The sequence below is a fragment of the Mandrillus leucophaeus genome, unplaced genomic scaffold (genome assembly GCF_000951045.1).
Source record: "Mandrillus leucophaeus isolate KB7577 unplaced genomic scaffold, Mleu.le_1.0 Scaffold693, whole genome shotgun sequence".
Taxonomy (NCBI): domain Eukaryota; kingdom Metazoa; phylum Chordata; class Mammalia; order Primates; family Cercopithecidae; genus Mandrillus; species Mandrillus leucophaeus.
Window position 1 is genome coordinate 345,060 of NW_012107508.1, and position 22,470 is coordinate 367,529.

Below are 22,470 nucleotides of genomic sequence, written 5' to 3' on the forward strand. Positions count from 1 at the left end.
CCCCGCGGTGGGAGCCGAGCAGTAATTATGCGGAGGCGCGGCGGGAGGAGGTGGCGGGCCGGGAAGTGGGGCTGGCCCGAGGGGAGGGGGCTGCTTGTTTCCTGGGCTCGGCGAGCCTGGGAGAGGTTGAAAAAGGCGCCCTGAGCTGCTGGAAACGGGCCGCCCTGGGGCCCGAGTGGCTACCGCGCGGGCTGTTCGAGGGTGAGCGCCCCGGGAGGAGCTCGGCAGGACACCTGTACTTGCCCCACCTCGCTGCGGCGGGGACTTGAATCGAGGGACGGCGTGACAGGCGGGACTTCAGGCAGGATGTAGTGGCTTCCTGTGAGCAGGTCTCAAAACACAATCACCCAGCCCGCACTCAGCCCGCTTAATTCCCTTCCTTCTCATGCGTGTAATTGCTACTTTAGTGAGCGAGCCTACCAGTTGACTAAGAAATTTTGCTCAGTGTTGTCCGAGCATTAGTGTGGACAGATCATTTGAGTTCTGTCATTTGAACATTTTATTGTTAAAAACGACCCTTTGGTGTCAGGTTGCCATTTTTTTTCACAGTAGTTTATTTAGGTGAAGCGTTTTTTGTTTTCTGTTTGTAAGAGAGATCAATAAAATTTATTTTTGCATTTGTCGAAAATTAGCATTATTTTCTTCATGCAGTATTCTCAGATTGGAAACATGCTTCATGTTTCTTGTAAATAACCCTCAATTATGAGGGCGTACTTTTCACTTTGAAGAAAATTGACTTGCATTAAAGTGGCTAACAATTCTTTCTTGGGCAGGATGTAATGTTTTCCTCTCCTCTAATAGCGATACTATTAGTTGAGCTCACATTCTCCCACTTTTTCTCTTTCCAGGTTGTTCCCCCTTTCAGGTATTTGGGATTTTGTGAAACCTAGGAAGCAAACATGTTAAATTTTCTTTTCTTTTTATTCTCTGAGGTAGTCCTGGGGCCCTTAAGAGATTACAGTTATTAAAACCTGGAAAGTGACCCCAGAGAGGTAGATCCTAGTTCCCAAAATTAAAGTTACTTTCTAGGGCATAAAACCTTTTCAGAATTCAGATTAAATTTTATTTCTTTTTGTTTTTTCTGTAACTTTATATTTGAGGGGAAAATTTTATTTTCAACTTTTGCATATATCTAATTTAATATTTGGGAAAACTGTAAATGGGCCAAGGTTTCTCCCTTTACGTGATTTTCCAGACTTTTACCACTTTCTTAGTGCCACTTGATGCTAGGCATTGTCTGTTGGAGCCTCACTGATATGTAACTGCAGGTTGTACCATGGAACTACATATACACATGTCTTGGAATTGAGGGTTAGGGTTTCCCGAAGGACTTAGTTGTCCTGTGCTTTTGTCTGCCCCATGCCAAAGACCACTAAGAACAGTTTTGTAAGTGAAACTTGGGTCTACACATTAAAAAAAAGAAAAGCAAATAACCACTTTGTTTCTATGGTTAAAGCAAGCCTAGCTTAGAGATTGATCATCCAGCTGCTGGGAATGATATTACTGCTTTAACCGCAGTTGCAGTATTATATCTGTTATCCTAGTCAGCTTCTTGCTTTTTAAATTGCTTATCTTATAGCTCAGGTTATGGAATTGCTGCTTTGTAGAAAGAAATGTATTTGTGTGCTTACATACAGAAGCTACCTTCCCATTTCTTTGTCCTCCTTTTGACTGGTGTAATCCACAGTTGGTTGACATTCAGAACCTTGTGAAGAGATGCTGTTTTCTGTTTCCCTGAAACTAACATGTGGGTTTTGTAGGGTGGGGACTGAGGGGTTGGAAGAGTCATTAGCAGGTGCCAAGGTCACAGAAATGAGACAGTGGTGGTTCTGACAAGATATTAAGCAGCTTGGGGAGGATGTAACCATGTCAGCTTTTCTCTTCACCACAGTGGGAAACCTTGGAAGAAAGCCTGATAGTACCCACTAGGAGATATGTTGGCAGATCTTATACTACTGATTGAGAGCCTCTTTTCTGGAGAGTTAGAAGTCTGTAGGGGCTGAAAATTAGCTTGAAGAAATTTTCTTATTTCTTCACTTGCGTAGGACCTTTTAACTGCAACTCACCCCAGTGAAAAGTGAGGATGGATTGGTTTATGTATCTTGAACGCTCAAGAGATAATAGTCCATAACCTTCTTTAGGGATTTCATTCCCACAATTATTTCCCCTTATACTTCACAAGGTGAAATGTCTGTCAGTTGGACAGATATTTGTCTATTGAACAAGAGGAAACTTAACAAAAAGCAGTAACCAAAAAGGTGGAGGTCACAAAATAACAACATGAAACCTCAATGTATACAAAGGAGGAAGCCCCAATCCCCCTTTTTTGCTTAAGTGTGCAGTTTTTTGTTTTTTGTTTTTTTTTTGCCGAGGGACTGGGGAGGAGGGAAGAAGGGGGCATGCAAATGTGTTTCAGGTGTTTTATATGTGCTCAAATGAACCCAGGGAGTTCGGGATCCATCTATAAGACAAAATATTGTTGGCAACCCTGGATTTGCTGTAGTTTGCGCTAGGAAACCATGACAGCTCTGAATTTTCTGCTTCCTTAAACTTTTTCAAGAGGTGAGTTTGGTTGTTTGATATCCTAAGGTTGATAAAGGAAATTAGGGGTGTACTCGACTCCATTCTTTGGTCTGAACTGTGTAGCGAATAGCAGGTATGCTAGCACACCTGAAACACATTCGCATGCTCCCTCCTCCCCTCAAAAAAAAACTGCACTCAAGCAGAAAAGAGGGATCTTCAGGCTTTATGCTGTTATTTGGTGACCTCCTTTTTGATTAGCACTTGTTAAGTTTCCTCTTATCCAGTCAAATTAGATTGTAAAAATGTTGTGGAAAGCACCCGTGCCACCATATGTGTGGGCTTATCTACTCAAGGAATACCAGATCAATAAGAGAACCAAATGTGAAAATTTTGTGTGAATTTTCAGATGTGTGGTACAGTGTGAGATGTGTGGGACCATGTGTTCCAAAAGTCACTTGGTTTCTCTGATGTCTTCAGACCAAGAATAGCCTAGGGTTATTTGACCGAGTAGGGAGGATCTATAGGATATGGTTAAGTGTTTGAGCTTAGAGGCCTGGTGAAGAAGTTAGTTACCTTGGTTTGAATATTCACCTGATTTCCAACTTTTGTTAACGTCTTTGAGCCTCCATATTCTCGTATATAAAATGAGGATAGTAAATACACCTCTCTCACAGGATTTCTATGAGGTTTAAATAAGCCTCCCTCCCTGCTCTGCCCCTCCTCATCTCTGCCCGCTCTTTCTCACTCCCCAGGATCTGGGTCATACACAGACCATCTCTTAGGAAGGAGTAAAGTAGGAGATAAAAACTAATCTTTATCTGATGTTCTTGTCCAACATGTACTGGCATTTCCAGGTGTACAAAGCTGATTAAAATCTGAAGACCTATATTCTTTTTTAAACGTTGTTAATTAATCTTCATATGGAGTTAGCCAGCTCATTTACCTTGGAGCTTACCTTCTGCATCTTTTAAATGGGAATAGTGCTTTCCCACTATCCGTTGTATACATGTTGTTCCCTCTGCTTGGAATTGTCTTTCTTCTTTACTCCACTCTACCTTTATGTCAGGAAGCTGCTACTCATCCCTCAAAAGCCTTCTCTATGTGATCTCCTTCCCAAAACCTTCTGAGACACTTCCAGCGCCATCTCTGGCCAGAGGATATTAGGACTTTCTGCTGCTAAGGAATCACAATTCCTTGTTCATTTCCTTATTATAGCACGTTTCATATAAATCGTTTGTTCACTTCTCCTGTTAGATTGTGAACTCTTTAAAGATAGAATTCATTCTTGTTCATTTTTTAAAAATCATCCCAGTGTCAGCACAGTGCCTAGAACAGAATAGGCCTTTAGAAAATGCCCTACCTCACAATGTTATCCTGTGGATAATTACTAGATATGAAAGTGTTTTATAAATTATATACCTAAAAAATCTAGAAGGTGTTAGTATTAAGAGAAAACTGCATGAGTCTGCATCAGGAAGTTCATCCCTTTCAAAATCACAGTGCCCACTAAGCTTAGGTTTGAATTGATGCCAAAGTTTGCCTCATTAGGAAAAAGATTAAATTTTTCTTAATGCTCTGATTACTTATTATTAGGGCATTTGAATATTGTTACTAATTGGTCCTGGAGCTTGGAAAAGAAAATCTCATATTCATACTTTACACATTGTTTTAATTTGACATGACAGGTTTGAATAAAACCACCTATTTAATTCTGTGAAGTATAAATCAAAACATTTTATTGACTATCCAGTAGAGTTGAGTGGAAGAGATTAAAAAGGGTGTATTCATGCTAAGAGTTCGTTTTTATCAGATATTTGAAATGAGATGATGAGTTATTTAGGATGGAGGAAGAATCCATCTTTCAGATGGGTAGAAACTGGGGAGAAAAGGGTTCTTTGTAAAAGTTCACAGAGCAGTCTGCTAATCATTTGCTCTGCGGAAGATGGGAGGTAAACCTCAATGAGTTCATAGAGTTGTTTTTTTTTTAAACTTAGAACTCTTTGAATAGACCCTTAAGTGACTAATATAGCCAGAATAAAACCATCATTTTATCCTTTAATCTTTGCTGCTAATCCTATTTCCTTGTTAATGTGCTTTATGAAATTATTTGACAATAATATCAGATTACATGTTTTTGCTACTAATAAAGTTCTATTCTCTTTTGAGAACTGCGAACAAAATTTTGTTGTGTAGTCTATGTTCATGTAAGTTAAGCTTTTTAAAAATCATCCCAGTGTGTTAATACACACATCCCAGTGTGTATTAAGACATTTTTATGGCATCTCTTTAGCTTTGTAGGTAATTTTAGTCATCAAAAATCCCTATCTAAAGTGATAAACATTAAAAGGTTATGTCGGTACACATACAGAGAACTATAAATGATAACTTTGTTTTTCTGTCATTAATGACAATGACTTTGGGCAAATTCTTTAACCTTGCTGAGCCCATATTTCCTTACTTGTAAAATGAGAGGTTTGGATGTGGTCTTTAACATCCCTTCTACCATTTTGATTATTGCCTTTTAACTTGAACCATTTGCTTCAAGACAGTGTATCAGATGCTTTATTTTAGTGTTTAAATGTATTTAGTACACTTGTTTTGCATGATTCCCTATTTTTAAAATATTTTTTATTAGATAAGAGTGTTTGAATTCTAAATTTTTTTTCCATAACCATTAATTAATTCAGCAGTACATAATACATATTTGAGGGTCTGTTAAGAGATACTAACCCACTGGACTGAAATGGGCCTAAGCTGTGAATCGGATGAAAGATCCTATTTTATCCTAAAGTCTATACTAAGCAATAGCTATTTGTAGACATCTGTATTCTTAGACAATTACAGAAATTTAAAGTTGGAAGATAGAGAACATGAAGGTAGAGAAAATAAAGGTTCTTGCCCTTCGTTTTACAAATGAAGAATCTAACAGAGATAGCAAGTATCACACAGTTGATGGCCTGTTCAGCACTAGTCCACTATTATCAAAGTTCCTTCTAGAATGTTATATGAGATTAACTTATTACTATGGATGTTACAAATGTAGTACATTTAATACGCAGAGATTATACTACTTATCTCTTTATATATTGAGAGTTGGTAATAAGATTTTCAATGTGCCATCTACACACTCTCAACTGTTCCTTCTTAAGAACTTTGTGAAGTGGTTAGGATTAGTGATGAAACTATGGTTATGACCTAGGTGGAGATTGAACCTGGATGTTTACTTACTTGTGCCATGGTGTACCTCAGCTGTTTTCAGTTCTGACTGTCTGTCACCATCACCTGTGAACTAAAAAATTATGATGCCTAGACTCTACCCAAGAGCTACTAAGTCAGAATTTCTGGGTTTCAAAAGTTCCATAGGGGGTGATGTTGGGCAGCTAGGATGGTGAATTTCTGTTTTTGTCACAAATAGATTAGCCACAAACCCTTCCTAAGTGATAGCAACCTGCTGTGCTATCATTTAAAAGGTACCAGTGGAAAGTTTGGTGTAGTTACAGTGAGGTTTTAGTTTGTTTGCATATATATTTGATGTATTCTATTTGATTAGATAACACGAACACTTGGTACAAAATTCAAGAGGTACAAAACAGTATATACATTGAAAAGTGTTCCTTCCTTTCATTATCTTCTAGCCATTCCTTCCCCAGAAGCAAGCATTACCAATTTGTTATATCCTTTTTGTTGTGTGTTCTTCCAGAAATTAAGCATTTACAAACATAGATTTATGTGCACTAATATATTCCTTCCACCAACATACAAATTGTAGCAAAATATATGCATTTTTCTGTATGTTGCTTTTTTACACTTAACAACAAAGCTTGAAGATTTTTCACTTTCACATAAAGAGAGAGCTGCTTATTTTTTAAACAACTGCATAATATTTCATCATTTGACTGTACCACAGTTTGTTTAGCCAGTCCCCTATTAGTTGACACTTAGTTTGTTAACAGTCATTGCTATTACAAACATTACTACAAAGAATAACCTTGTAAGCCTGTCATTTTTAATATGAGTGTCTGTCTGTAGGATACATTTCTGGATATTAAATTGATGAATTGAAGGATATGTGCATTTTTATTTTGGAAAGACAATGCTAAACTATAGCAATTTAAGCTCTCACCAGCAATGTATGAATGCCTATTTCTTTATACATAGGGTGTATTTTAAAACTTCTTGATCTTTACTGGTCTGTGAAATAAAAAGAAACGTTTAATTTGTAGTTTTAATTTGCACTTTTAAATGAGAATGAGGATCACTCTGTCTCTAGGCTGGAGTGTAATGGCGCGATCTCAGCTCACTGCAAGCTCCGCCTCCTGGGTTCCAGTGATTCTCCTGCCTCAGCCTCCCGAGTAGCTGGGATTACAGGCACGTGCCACCATGCCCAGCTAATTTTTGTATTTTTGGTAGAGACTGGGTTTTACCATGTTGGCCAGGATGGTCTCGATTTCCTGATCTCGTGATCTGCCCGCCTCAGCCTCCCAAAGTGCTGGGATTACAGCTGTGAGCCACTGCGCCCGGCCCTAGTTTTTAAATTTTAAATTTTAAATTTTTCTAAGGCTTGAAATTAAGTTACAGGATCTCTTCATATTTTTAAGAGCCAATTTTTTTTTCCCATTTTTTTGATGTGTTACATGAACTTGTCTATTTTGTCCTTTATTTCTGATAATTTATTGTCTTGTTGATTTGTGAGAAAATGCTTTACACTGTAAGGAAGTTAGCTATTATTTTAAAATCTGTGCAAAGATTTTAAAAATCTACGTACTTTGGCTGATGCCTGAATTTATTCTTAAGTTGATAGTGAGATCCAGTGAGGGCAGTCAGTTGTAAGTTTCATCTACTTGTATAATGTCTGATGGTCGAGAAATTGAGAAAGAACTGCTGGAGGAACGGTAAGCAAAGACTTATAAACAAAAGTTAAAAGACAATAGATTGGTAGAAAATATTTGCAGTGTATCTTTCAGACAAACGAAATGTGTATAACACTTAATTCTTTGCCGGGCACTGTTTTAAAGCACTTTATGCGTATTAACTAATTTAATCCTTACAGTAACTCTCAAAATACCATTATTATCCCCATTTTACACATTATGAGGAAACAGATACACAATAGCTAAGCTAAGTAAATTGACGAAGGTTAGATGGCTGGTGAATGGTGGAGCTATCAATCAGACTGGGCAGATAGGCTCTAGAGTCCATCCTGTTAACTCTTAACCTACTATGCTATTATGCCTCTCTATTATGTCTAGATTATATAAATAATTCATACAGACTTAAAAACAAGAGGCCATTAGAAAAATAAAGGATATGAATAGGCATTTCACAGGAAAGGAAATACAAATGTCCAGTAAATGTGAAAATATTGGTAAAGTAAAAATTAATCAGGGAAATAAAATTTTAAAACATCATCAATTTACAAAAAAGGAAAGTTTATCTCAGTCTTTGGTGAGGGTTTAGGGAAATAAGTATTTTCCTCATTGTTGCTGTGAGTTTAAATTGATAAAGCAATGTTGGAGAGCATTTTGGCTATATCTATTAAAAATTTAAATGTCTATACTCCATGCATTTTTACTTCTGCCTATTTGCCCTACATCAACAGTTGTACATTTATAGAAGAGGCATATACGAAGTTGTTTGATTTTGCCTTGTTGGTAAAACAGAATAGTTGGAGACGACTTAAATGTACATCGGTAGGAAAATGGATAATATGTTCATACACATATTCTATAGCAACTAAAAAGAATGAGGTGTGTCTATGTTATGAAAGGAAATAACTCCAGGATGGCTTGTTGGGTAAAAGTAGCAAGTTGTTAGAGTAATATGTGTAGTATCCTATGTATTTTTTTAAATCTCGAAACATTTTACTTTTCTGCATGTAGATGGATGAATACATAAAAAGAGGTCTGAACACAGTTGTACAGATAACAGTGGTTGCCTCAATGGTGGATAAAGGGAGTTAGCTTTACCTGTAATGGTTTAATTTCCTATAGGGAGTATATTTATATATTATATTATCAAAAGTAACTATTTATATAAACGAACTTGATACAGTGTTAATCTTAAGCTGTGCCAGTCTCTCTTGCTCTACTTTGGAAGACTATTCTATCTGCAAAAACTAGAGTAATCAAATGTTAGGTTTTGTAACATTTTGAGTGCCCATAGAAGAAATAAAGTCAACTTTTCTGTTAAGTTTTTTTTGGTAACTTTTGATATAATTTCAAAATTACAAATCGTAGGATTAGGTAGGGGTGGGGGTGGCGATGGATGGCTTGAGCTCAGGAGTTTGAGACCAGGCTGGGCAACATGGCAAAACCCCGTTTCTACAAAAAAAAAAAAAAAAAAAGCCAGGCATAGTGGCATAGTGGTCTGTGTCTTTAGCCCTAGCTATTAATAGTTGGAATGCTGAGGCCAGAGAATCACTTGGACCCAGGAGGTTGAGGCTGCAGTGAGCAGAGGTCGCACCACTGCACTCCAGCCTGGGTGACAAAGTGAGACCCTGTCTCAAAGAAAAAAAAAAAAGTAAGAATAATACAGCAAATTCTTACGAACTTTGCCTGTTTGACTAATTGTTTATGTTAGAAAAACTTTTAAAATATTTAATACATTGTTTCAGAGAAATGTGGTAAAAGGGGTCTGAAAAATTTTGATCCTTTAAAATATGACATTTGTGTGAGCGGTACAGAATTTTAGTTTTGAATTTTACAGTTTTATATAAAATATTCTTGGTAGATAGGGTGAACTAATGTTTATTGAGTATTTACTGGTTTCCAGATACTGTGTTAGGATACTTTGCAAAATATTTCATGTAATCCAATTTAATGAAGAAGATTGTTATTCCTATTTTAGAGAGGAAGCAACAGACAGAGGTTACTTGCTCAGGACTGTAAGGCAACAGAGCCAAGTTTTCAGAAAGTCTTTATGTTACCAAAGCCCACATCCCTTTCTCTACAAAGCTGCCTGTCAGATGATATATTGGAAGGAATTGATGAGTACATTTATATTGTCAGGAAGTTGATAATTACTCCTAAATTGGCTATGGTCTAATGTAATGGATATGCAATAAAATTATGATGTTTGATTGCTATAAGAATTTATCTTCTGGCCTGTTTTGGGGGTTCATGAATATAATTATTTTAGCTGCCTAACTGCTTGTGTGGGTTTGTATGTACTTTTGAGTGGTTCTTGAATATGTGTGCACACATATATACACATACACACCTTTGTATGCTCATGGGTGTGACTTCTTTATGTGTCTGGGTGTCTTTTTTTGGGGGAGCTAGGCAAGATCAATATGAGTCCTATTTTGGCTCCCTGGATGCTGTTACCAGAAGTAACAGCCGTATCCCATATATAGCCTGTCCATGTAGCCCTGAGTTCTGCCAGCCCTGGCTTTGTGCCTTCCTTTCATTTGCCATACCAGGCTCTCTTGGTCACCTTAGTAGTCTTGCTTAGCTTCATGTAGCTATAGGTACCATTGGCTTAGCCCAGAAGAGATTCCTACCATATATACTTCAGAGTTTGGTTTGCCACTTGAGAAAGGGGGCTGTAGGGAGCTTGGAGACCAGCACACATTCAAAACTGAAACCGGAAGTGGGCAAAGCAAACCACAGGAAGATCCTGCCCGCAACTTGGTGACGTATCTATATAACCCATAGACACTTCCTGGCAATACCTTGTGAAACTTGCCTTTTCGTGTATAGTAGTTTCCTAACTTCTTATTCTAGACTAAGCTTCAGTCAGAAGTGATTAATATGATAGCAATGTAGATAACTGTATGATAGTTATTGTGCACATGACTTCTATGCAGCAACTAGACCCTGATTATGTTCTGCAGACTTTACCACTGAGGAGTTGCAATAGTATTTATGCCTTTACTTTGACTTGTCTTGTCACTAGCCATGGGCTTATTTATGTGTAATTGTACTTACATATAGTTCAGGTTTTATACCCACAAAAATCCTTATGATATATTACCATTATATAGGATTGTCTTGTTTATGTGGAATTGTACTTATATATAGTTCAGGTTTTATAGCCACACACACGCACACAAAAACAGTTCTTTGCTTCACTGAGTCTAGGCTAGCCACCCAAACTGTGTTATATTCCTAGAGTCCTGTGCCCACTCAAGTGTTTGCTCATTGGTACTACCTCATTTTTATCATAGTGCCTTGTTCTTAGGCAGAAGCAGATTTCTGGTAGGAGTTATTTAATGTGTTGATTTTTTTTTTTTTTTTTTTTTTTTTTTTTGAGACAGAATCTCGCTCTGTCACCAGGCTGGAGTGCAGTGGTGCAATCTCAGTTCACTACAACCTCTGCCTCCCAGGTTCAACAATTCTCCTACCTCAGCCTTCGGAGTAGCTGGGACTACAGGCGTGCACCACCATGCCCGGTAGTAGAGGCGTGTTAGCCAGGATGGTCTCGATCTCCTGACCTCGTGATCCACCCACCTCAGCCTCCCAAAGTACTGGCATTACAGGCATGAGCCACCACGCCCGGCCAATGTGTTGATTTTTTAAAGATTACCAATTGAGTGGGATTATAGAATCTTGGATTATTTTACAGATACAAGTCATTTGCCAGGAGTGAGGAAAATTGCTTGACAACTTAGTTATCTCACCATGTTAATTTATGCACTGGAAAACTCTACTTACTGGTAGATATTCCAGCAGTCACCATATGCCTATTGGTACAATTTCTCATTCTATGTCTAATTAGTATCACAAATGTGTAACTCTCCAGTGGTGTTTTCAAGATGTCAATTAAGGAGCCACTAAGGAGGGAAATAACAGCTACATAACTTTTATCTTTTCAGTAGTTCTTGACACTCCCCCCTCCTTTTTTTATTTTTGTTTCTTCATACGCCTGCAGCAATATGATGTACTCTGAAGCGGGTAAATTTGAGACTCTTTGGAAAGTCATGTGTGCTAAAGGCAGTTCTTCTCTTCCTTTCTCCATTCAGAACGGTTAAAGATAAATCAATGGGAGTGTTTTTGTCTTTTGTAAGATTTATTTATTATATACAAAATATTTTTTAAGTGTGTGAAAACTGATTGAATGATAAAGGCTAAGGCAGCATGTTTAAAGCGTGGTTTTCTGCTACTTTTCTAGTAATCACTTAACCTCTCTGAGTCTCAGCTTCCTTGTCTACAAATTAGGAATAGTAGTTTTGCTAATCATATAGTGTGGTTGTGAAAAGGTTAAATGACTTGGTATGCTGCCTGGCATTTTGTGCTCAGTTAAGTGTTGGCTCTAACATGAGCGATAGTGATACTCATAAAGTATCTTTTCATAGTTTTCTTAATGGGTAACTTATTTGATAGAAATGTACTGGAGTATTTGTACTTACATGTATATTCAGTTCTTGTAGTGTTCATCAGGTTAAACTGGCAATAAGTAGTAACATCTGAAAACATTAGAAATCAGTGTTTCTCTGTGCTTTTTAAATTTCAAGGGTTGTCTCTCAGATCTCAGAGCTATGGAGAACCTAGGAGATTAACTGGCTAAGGAGTTGCAAGCTGAAATATACACAGACCAGGTATAATGCAGTAAAGTCCAGTGGAGATTCTTATGATTTAGTAAGATACACCTGTCTGCAGTTTCCACTCAAAATCATTTTGCCAGATTTTGACTATTAAAGAGAAACCAGAAATACAAATTTATTTATTGTTAGCTCTCAGTTTATAGATGGTCACAAATTATTTTTTAAATACCATGCAGGCCAAACAAATCTCTGGCTAGCCAACCCCAGATTTGTATCCTTATTTTAGAGATGTGGAGCTTGAGGTATAAAGGTTGGACATGTTACCATGTATTTCCTATAATAGAAATGCATTGATTCTATAACAAAGGACTCATTTTTTAAAAATGACCTCCTCTGTTATACCCAGTTGTTATATTACAGGTTATCTTTGGTCAGGAGCTGATGGCTTGGATGAAGGGAATTGTATATAGATGCTAATTTTTAAGAATTTCTGGCCAGGAAAGGGCACTAATAGTTACTATCCATTGAGTATTTACTCTGTCTTAGGCATTGTGCCAAGTGCTTTACCTTAGTTAATGCTCACAACAATCTTGAACCATTATAGTTACCTATTTTTACATAGGAGGTTGAGAATAAGGACATACAGATAGTTAAATGCAAAGTTCATGTTGAAACGCAGATGTCTGCCTCTGTAATGCATTTGTTTAACTTGCTATAGTATACCAGTACTGTATATGTTTTTATAATTATGCATACCTTTTATCATGTTGCAAAAATTGAAGTTAAACTTTAGAAGAAAATTTCAGACCTTATGATATATTACCATTATGTAGGGTTGTTTTATTTATGTGTAATTAGATGGCACAACAGCATTTTAATTTTACTCTAAACTAGTCAACTCCAGAGACTATATCATATTTTTAAGTGTGCATTAGATTCATTCTTTCTCTTTTTGTTGTTGTTGTTGTGAGTGCAAATGACAAAATGTGCATATTTTTATATCTTTTAATCATCTGAAGTTCTACTCTTCTGTTTAGGTTGATACTTCTATTACTGGTTGAGCATTCCAAATCCCAATGTCCAAAATCCCAAATGCTCCAGAATGCAAAACTGAGCACCAACACGATTCTCAAAGGAAATACTCATTGGAGCATTTCAGATTTTCGGATATGGGATGCACAACTGGTAATTATATATAATGCAAAATTTCAAAATGTAGAAACATTTGAAATCTGAAATACTTCTGGTCCTAAGCATTTCGGATAAGGGATATTCAGTCTGTCTTAGAACATTATATCCTGAGTCATTCAAGTCAGTTCATGCCAAATTCTGTGCATTCTGTCTCTATAGTATCTCTTCTATTTTTTCTTTCCTCCAATCTCCCTTTGTTACCTTAGTGTAAGCTCTTCAAACTGTCAGAGTACTTTTCCTGAAGTACTTTTCCTGAAATATGAACCACACAGAAACTTTTAGTGACCCTTGTTGCCTACTGAATAAAGTTAAACCTTAGCTTGACATTTTAGGTTCTCTGTTTGATAATAGCCTTCCTTTATAATCTTTCTCCCTCTTATTCCCCCTTCATCTCTCTTTATGCTTTAGTCAGTTTGTACTATTCACTGCCTCCTCGATGGTGCTCTTCTTGTTGCCACCCTCCAGAACTTGTTCACGTTATGCCTTCCTTCTGGAATGTTATCCTCCGATCCCCAATTTCTGTATTTTGAAAATATATATCATTCAGAAGAGTTATTGTGAAGATTAAGTAAAATAATATATATGAAGTCAATGAAAAATCTGTGTGTAATACATGTATTAATTTATTCAGTAAGTGGTAGCTATTACTGTGATATGGGTTTCTCTCACCCCAAATAATCCTTAACGTTAGATCATCTTGTCCAGGACCCTGGTCCTTTGCAGTTTTTCTAGGGGGTTAATCCCACTGGGACCCATGTTGGCTCCTACCCTTGTACTTAAGGTAACCTTGAAGTAGACCTGAACCTACTACATCTCTTTCAGGTGGGAATAGTTTCTTAGCACTGCCGTATTCAGAAAGACCTTAAGAGTTGAATGGAAAGACTCTAGGCTTTGGAGTTTGATTTATGCCAGATAACCTTACCAGCTATGTAGCTGAATTTTTTTTTCTTAATTTTTGAAAGGGAATAGTAATGCTTATCTCACAGGATTGTTGTACCGATCAAATGAAACATTTGAGAAAATATTTAACACTGTCTTGAAGTATCTAACTACTTAATAAATCTTTATCATCTTTTCTGTCTTATCCCTGTAGTGTCCTCCTCTAGGACATAAAGAAACATACATGCAAACCTACAGGTATAAATGCATGCACATAATCCTCAAACATCCACATAGGCACATATGTATATACTCACATACATGAACAGAAGTGTATATACCAGAATCTCTACCTTTGATAGTAGCCTGATATTGGAATTTTTGTCCTAGATAAAATTTATATAGTAGGATTTGAATTTACTGTCTGATGACTGTTACATAGAATCATTGATCTTGTGCATAGAGAGTTGGCTGTTTTTCCATTTCTGTTAATCTTATCAGTTTTGATTTGATGGTGTTTATCTTTGTGCTTTAAACTGTTTACTTTTTTTTTTTTTTGAGATGGAGTCTCGCTCTGTCTCCCAGGCTGGAGTGCAGTGGCGCGATCTCAGCTCACTGTAACCTCTGCCTCCCGGGTTCACACCATTCTCCTGCCTCAGCCTCCTGAGTAGCTGCAACTATAGGCGCCCACCGCCACGCCTGGCTAATTTTTTTTGTATTTTTAGTAGAGACAGGATTTCACCATGTTAGTCAGGATAGTCTCGATCTCCTGACCTCGTGATCCGCCTGCCTCGGCCTCCCAAAGTGCTGGGATTACAGACGTGAGCCACAGCACCCGGCCAACTATTTACTTTTTAACAATGTCTAAAAGCTGCTGTTTTCTATAGTTACATGTCTCTCTTCTTTTTTCAGGTATTTATGCAGGAGTTACTTTCTCAATGAAGCCTTCCTTGAGCTACCTCATTTCTTGTGATGCACATACTTATTAGTATTAGGCCATACATTTTTACTTACTTATTTATTGTTGATCTCTTCATGTGTCTTAGCCTAATAAGGACACAGAGTTTTTGTCTGTTTTGCTCACTGTCATATCCTAGCAGCTCAGTAGACACTCAGTAAATATTTGAATGTGTGAACTTCACTGGTTTATTTATTTTCAAAATGTCTCTGTATTAATACTATAAAGATTCTTTAAATGCTTTTGGTAACTGTATAAAGGAGACTTTTAAAAAATCTTTGGAGTCGTTGACATAGATCAACTTACATGCAGTGGAAAAAAGAAGCTTACGTATAATTTTATGGTTTGTGATGTGGTATTGGAACCTCATTTTTGCCCATGCCAAAGTTATATACACACATTGATACTTGTTCAGCAGCTGTTTCATTATATATTATATGCTAAGGATGGTGCTAAGAATTGGTCCCTTTCCTCAAGAAGTTTGTAGTTCAGTGAAGAGAAAACCAAACTGCCTTTGCTTGGTTGTGTCTCATCTTTACCACCCAAAATGTTAGAGAGCCCTGAGGCTCAGTCTTCAAATTTCTTTTCTATATTTGCTCCAATTGTGATTTTGTATTGTCTCTTGGTTTTGTAAATTTTATGTACTTACTGATGATTCTCAAATTTTAGAGATAAAATTTGTCCTTGGACAGATTGCCTACACTTGGTTGTATAAGGCATTTCAGATTTAATATTCAATACAGTCTCTTGAATTCGGTCCCCAATAAGAGGCTCTGTCTCTAGAAATAGCATCTCTATTCATCCAGCTGCTCAGACTAAAACTCTTAGAAGTCATTCTTGACTCCTCTATTTCTCACACCTTACGGTAAATCCTGTTGGCTCCATCTTCAAAATACATGCCCAAATGACCCATCCTCTCTAGACCCGTGTCTGCTCTGCCCCTCCCCTGACCTGCAAGTTTTCGCTAATCGAGATTACTGCAGTAGCCTCCTATCTAGTCACCTGTTTCTATCTTTCCCCTCTGCATTGGTTCTAAAACAAAAAATGTTGCCATTTTTATGCTCAAAATCCTTCAAAACCTTACCGTCTCACACACAAAAAAAGCCTAAGACTTTCCAGTGCCTGTAAGACCTTATTTAACCTGCCTCCTCCCATACCCTTATTCCGTCTCTTACTATCTCCTCCCTCTCCCCACTTTGCTTATTGCTTTATAGCCATACTGCCCTCCTTGCTACTGCTCCGGTGTACCAAACTATCCTGTCTCTGGGACTTTGCACATTTTATTCTGCGTGTCCATCTCCTTCCCCTAGCTTCCCCAGGTATATGGCTTATACCCTCAATGACTTCCTTCAGGTATCTGCTTAAATATTTTAATTGAAAGGCCTTCCCTGCTTCACTATATAAAATAACATTGACCTTCTCCCTGTCTCTACCCTCTGGGCCTGCCATTCCCTAACTCTCTTAACCTGCTTTGTTTTCTGGAATAGCAATAACTATTTATTTCTTCCATGGCAATAAATACTATGTGCTTATTTAAGAGTTTGTGGTATTTGTCGTTCCTGTATATATTGTACAACAGTTTTGTATGGGCAGAGACCTGTTTTTATTCACTGTTATATCCCCAGCACTTAAAACAGTGCCTCATGTGTTTAGGCACTTAGTAAATATTTGTTGAATGAAATGCAACAAGTACAAAACAGTGTGATCACTGTAGTAAAAATACAAGATAGAGTAGAAACACATGGGAAAGAGTGACATGACTACCTAGGAATTGAGGAAGACTTTACAAAGATGCCCTTAAGCAGAGCTCTTTGGAGAGAAAAACAGGTAGGGCATTTCATACAAAGAAAATAGCATTGCAGATACACAGAGTCATGAGAGAACAGTGTGTTCAAGGAACTAAAAGTATAGTACTGCTACAGCATAATTTGTGGGGGTAAAGATGAACTAGATGAGGCTGAACATGTAGTAGATAGCACCTGATCATGGAGGGATGGAGGGTTTTTGTGCCAGACTAAGGAATGTTAGATTTTATCCTGCCGAGCGGGCAGTGGGAGATAGTGTGAGCCATTGAAGACTTCTGAGCAAGGGATGTTTTATTTATTTATGTGTGTGTGTGTGTGTGTGTGTGTGTGTGTGTGTGTGTGTACGTATTAAAAAGGTAACTCTAGCAACAATGGGAAGGTTGAGTATCAAAGCTAAACACAGCATTTTAAGATATGTATGATGTTGTAGGAAAATATGTATGATGTAGAAAAACAGTTACTATCACTTGCGGGCAAGAGGATATTTCATTTTATGTTTAGACAAAATCATTGATGTATAGTGGGAAGATGTTCTTGGCATACTTGCAGAACATTTGTGAAAGAGAAGAAATGCCCAGTGGAGGATTATTCTGTTTGTCTTTGAAAATCCACCCTTTGGGAAAGAAGACTTTAAAAAATTAGTTAACAGTTATGTTGTAAGTCATAATGTACACTCGAAAAGTGCCTAAGGAGTACCAGTTATGAATTCAACAAGAAAAGATGTTACAGAATAAAATAAATTGTACTTGAATGTCAACCTCCTTTCTTCATAGAGGAACAGTTGGTTGTCATTGATATATCTTCTGATCTTGATTTATTGTTGAAGGAAATAGTGACAGTTGTACATACAATCAAATCTATACTGTTTGCTGTAGGAACAGTGTATCTGCCTGTGAGGGACAAATGTCTGCTTTTGCATATTGCAGTACTCCACATGCACAGAATTTTTGAAATGAGGTATGAACTATAAAAACATTTCTTCCTTTTATTCAAATGCAAGTAAAAACCATTTTTATTATTTCAGCTGGCTTTCTTGTGTCATATCTTAGCAATACATTGAATTTCTTGAATACTTTATTCTTGCTAATTTAGGGTCAAACTATGATTTATGAATTTAAGGATAAAATAGAGACACCCAGAATGGTGCACATGATTTGAATGTTAAGAATTTGAATTTGGCACTCCCAGCCGGGCATGGTAGCTCATGCCTATAATCCCAGCACTTTGGGAGGCCAAGGCAGGCAGATCTCTTGAACCCAGGACTTCAAGAGCAGCCTGGGCAACATGGCAAAACCCTGTCTTTCCATAAAATACAAAGCAAATCAGTCGGTCTTAGTGGTGTGCGTCTGTAGTCCCAGCTACTCGGGAGGCTGAGGTGACAGAATCACATGAGTCCAGGAAGGCGAGGCTGCAGTGAGCCATGATTGTGCCACTGCGCTCCAGCCTGGGCAACAGAGCAAGACCCTGTCTCAAAAAGAAAAAAAAAAGAAAAGAATTTGGCACTCCAAATTCATGAAAATGTGATATTGCATTATTGAATATAGTTTTAAAATTTTATCCAAATGCTACAGAAGATGAAGAAATATTTTGTGACGGTAGATACAACTATATATAGAGTTAAGATCCATTTCCCAAGTTAAAGGATTCCCTTTTTAAGTGTGCTGCTATTCAACTCACTATCTGATAGAACAATGAAAATAATTTTCAGTGAAAAATTGCTTTGTAATTTCTGGGTCCATGTTTGATCCAGATAGCTACGTGTAGCTGGTGGATTTACCCAACCATGATGACCAGTAACTCAAGTTGGGATTTTCTAATTTGTTGGAAACAAAGGTTAGAAAAGAATTGAGATTAGGTTAGAGCATCAACTCTAGTTAGTTTAAACAGAAAGAGATTTAATAAAAAATTTTAAGTGGCTTGTAAAATTGTTGGCAAGACTGAAGAAACAGACTCCAGATCTAGAAAAAAACCACGTTGCATCTGGACCACCAAGAGAGTTATTGCTTCTTTTAGGATCAGAAAGGCTTTTGCAGAATTGTGAAACTGTAACTTTTAGATGCCTGTCTTAGAACCTTGCGACCTCTGCCATGATCAGAAGTCTACTACTATTAGGAAATAGCCATTAGCAAGCTGCCACCTTCGTCAGTAAGCCGTTGTTGTTTCTGGCCCTAGAGCCAAGTCCTGCCTACCACAACCTGTATTGCAGAATGGATGTCTTGTGCCTTTTTAAATATTCATGAAACCCGTAATTGAATACTAGGACTTCTACAAATACTGCTGCAGAACATGAACTTCTCCATGACATTGTTTGCTAGTAGAAGCAACCCAAACTCATCCTCCCTTTTCTTCTGTCCTTAAAATTTCTAGTGAGTGCATCTGATTGGTGGAACTTAAATCACATTTATAACTCTAGCCACAGGAGAGGCTGGGAAATGTATTTTTTAACTTTCTGTTCTCTGCAGTACAGGAAGACATACACTGAAGGAGGTTGAAATGGATATTGATCAGTAATCTACCATATTTACTGCAGGTTTAGAACCTGATTCTCTTTAAAGTTGGCTGTTATTAAACAGGCTATAGATAAGTTGAGAAAGTTTGTAAATAATACCATCAAACAGTGTTGAGAAACTCGTTTGTTTCTTTGTGTATTTTTATTGTTTTATAATGACAACATTTAAAAAACAACTAGAATTTTTCCTTCACCTCTATGATGAATTAAGTGGTCTGTGGATACCAAAAGTTTCCTCATATTTAAGATGTGGTTAGTGGATAAAAAGCCCAAAAGAGGGAGTATAAGAAAAACCCTCATAAGAGGTTACCTGAGCTGAGGAAAGGTTAGTGTTGTCAAATAATGAAGAGTGGTCAAATAAGGTGGGACTGAAAAGCAGTGATATGATTTGGGCATTTAATATTAGTGGTTTTTTTTTTGTTTGTTTACTATTGAGACAGGGTCTTGCTCGTTTGTCCCAGGCTGGAGTGCAGTGGCACAGTCTCGGCTCACTGCCACTCCCATCCCCTGGGCTCAAGCCATCCTCACACCTCAGCCTCTCAAGTAGCTGGGACCACAGGCATGCACCACCACGCCTGGCTAATTTTTTGTATTTTTAGTAGAGATGGGGTCTCACCATGTTGCCAAGGCTGGTTTTGAAATCCTGTGCTCAAGCGGTTTGCCCACCTTGGCCTCCCAAAGTGTTGGGATTACAGGCATGACCACTGTGCCCAGCCTGTTAGTGTTACTCAAGGTTCTAAACAAGAAGTGGAGAAGTAGGATAAGAAGGCAAGTTGCAGGTTTAGGCTGTGAGTTGAAGGGAACACTTGAAAGCAGAGATTATAGAACAAGTTTTCAAGAAATTTGGCAATAGATTTTTTTTTGGTTCAAGGCACATGCTCATTTATGTACCACAATTGGCCGGAGTTCATGAGACCCTGAACAAATACCACACACAATCTTCCAAAGTTCTTCACTTTTGTCTTTTTGTGTAGCTTGATGTAAAGTGTGGCTCTTAACATATTCTCTTTATGCTTAGAGATATAATAGGTACAACATTACTCTTATTATATCTGTAACCATGACTTCTTTTTTGATTATGTTGTTTATAAAATGCCTATTAATCACTACTATAGTTTGGAGTTACGGTAGCCAACTTAACATATTTGTACAATTGATTGTTGAGCCGGGCATTGATTAGATGAATTAACTTTCAACAAAGTTTATTTGAACTTCAGTCAGTGGTAGATATTTAAGAAGTACAGATTATGATAACTGCTTTTATAGGAAGTGATGCTTGGTACATTTTTTCATATTACACAGAGCCTACGTTTTTATTTATTCTAGATAAATATCTGATAATGTCAGGTTCATTGGATTCTTCAGACAAAGTAACCTCATTGTCTCTCTCTTAAAAGGGAGAGGGAAGTAGAATATGTGTAGATTTAGATTTATTTAATATTGTTTTCTCAAAAGTGACCTTATGTGAATGAAACAGAAATATGTTCAGGGACAGTTATTTAGTGTTTTAAATTCTCCCAATTATATATGGAGCATATTTATTATGGAGCATATTTATTCAGTAGAGAATTATTATGATCTAATTCCAGATTTTTTATATTTTAGGTTCTATATCGTGAGCTAGTTGGACTTTTGTTTTTTTAAAAAAAGTCTAAATTATGCAGAAGGGAGATGTCAAAGAAAAAGGAGAGGTTGAAGGACAAGAACGTTGTGAGTAATGAAAATAGAATTTCTAGATAGTGTCCTGGAGGGAGTAAGAGGGAATGGGGTAAAGAGAACACAGTATGAGAAGAGGATGAGAAGAGGAATAACTAGTCTTTGGAGGAAGAGGAAAACAGATGAATACAGGTTGAGACATAGATTATTTTTCTTAGGGACCTGGCTTATTTGTAAGGACTAACCCATTTTAGGCAATTAATTAAATTAATCATTTAAAAGGTTAGATTCCTCGATTCTGACTTGAGATGGACATAAATTTGTTTATTCTGTTCAGTGGTAACTTTATTTTTTAAAAAAATCTTTCAGTGACAGATTTAATAAGTATCTTACTGGTACTATTTCATTGGTTTTCTTATTTTAATTTTATAAATAATTTGTTTACTGAGTTTTTTTATAGGTGTGGCTTAGGTTTCTAATAGACTTCTCAAAAATATATTGGTTTGAATGGCCTTTAAAGTTGATAAGCAGAAAGATGCTTGAGTTTATCTAGTCCAAACCTTCATCAGGAAAGCTGTGATTGAGTGATGTGTCTGAAGTCGTACAGCCACTTAGTAGCAGAGTAAGACAGGAATATTGGTTTTATGGTTCTTGGGGTAATGCTGTTTCCCTTATGCTAACTGATGCATAAGGGAACTGGTGTACTGATTTCAGCGCCCATACTTGTGTATGTCCTTTGAGCTAGAGTATCAAAGAACTTCAAAACTTCAAAACTAGACTTTTTGGGTTATTTAATATTCCTTCAACAAATATTTCTCAGCTGTCTACTGTATGACAGTCACTGTTTAAGATCTTGAAGATCAACAAGTTCTTAGGCCTCAAGAATGAGGGAACCAAACGATAAACACTGAAGTAAAAATGAACAGAAATTTAGATATATATCAGTGCTATCAAAGAAACAAAATGGAGAAATAGAATGTGGTAGCAGAACTATGTGCTTTGGATAGAATAGTCAAGGAAGATTTCTCTGAGTTAGTAATATTTGAGCTGAGACTGAATGATAAGGCACTAGCCATTGAAGATCTCTAGGAGTGTGGTATTCCAGACAAAAGCCCTAAACTTGAACATGATGTGGCATAGTTGATGAATGAAAAAAAAAGTAAACACTGACCGGGGTTGGGGGAAGGGAAGGAGAAGAGATCAGAGAGACCATTGAGTAGGGCTTTGTAGACTGGGGTATAGAATGCTAATTTTATTCTAAGTGAAATGGTGTGGTATTGGAGGAGGGGAATGAATGAGTAACCTAAAGAATATGTTTCAAGTATCACACTGCTTGATGGAGAATGGACTGTAGGAGGGCCAAAAGTGGAAGCAGGGGCACTAGTTAGGCAACTCTCATGTTTGCCCAAATAAAAGATTATGGTGGCTTGGGCTTGGTGATTCTAGTCAAGGCAAAGAGAACTGG

At 37.3% G+C, this 22,470-nt stretch overlaps 1 protein-coding gene across 1 annotated transcript in view; it reads left to right on the plus strand.

Annotated features, from left to right (window-relative positions):
- RASA2 (RAS p21 protein activator 2) overlaps nt 1-22,470 on the plus strand; it is a 133,057-nt gene that overhangs the window by 10,561 nt on the left and 100,026 nt on the right. The window lies entirely within an intron of this gene.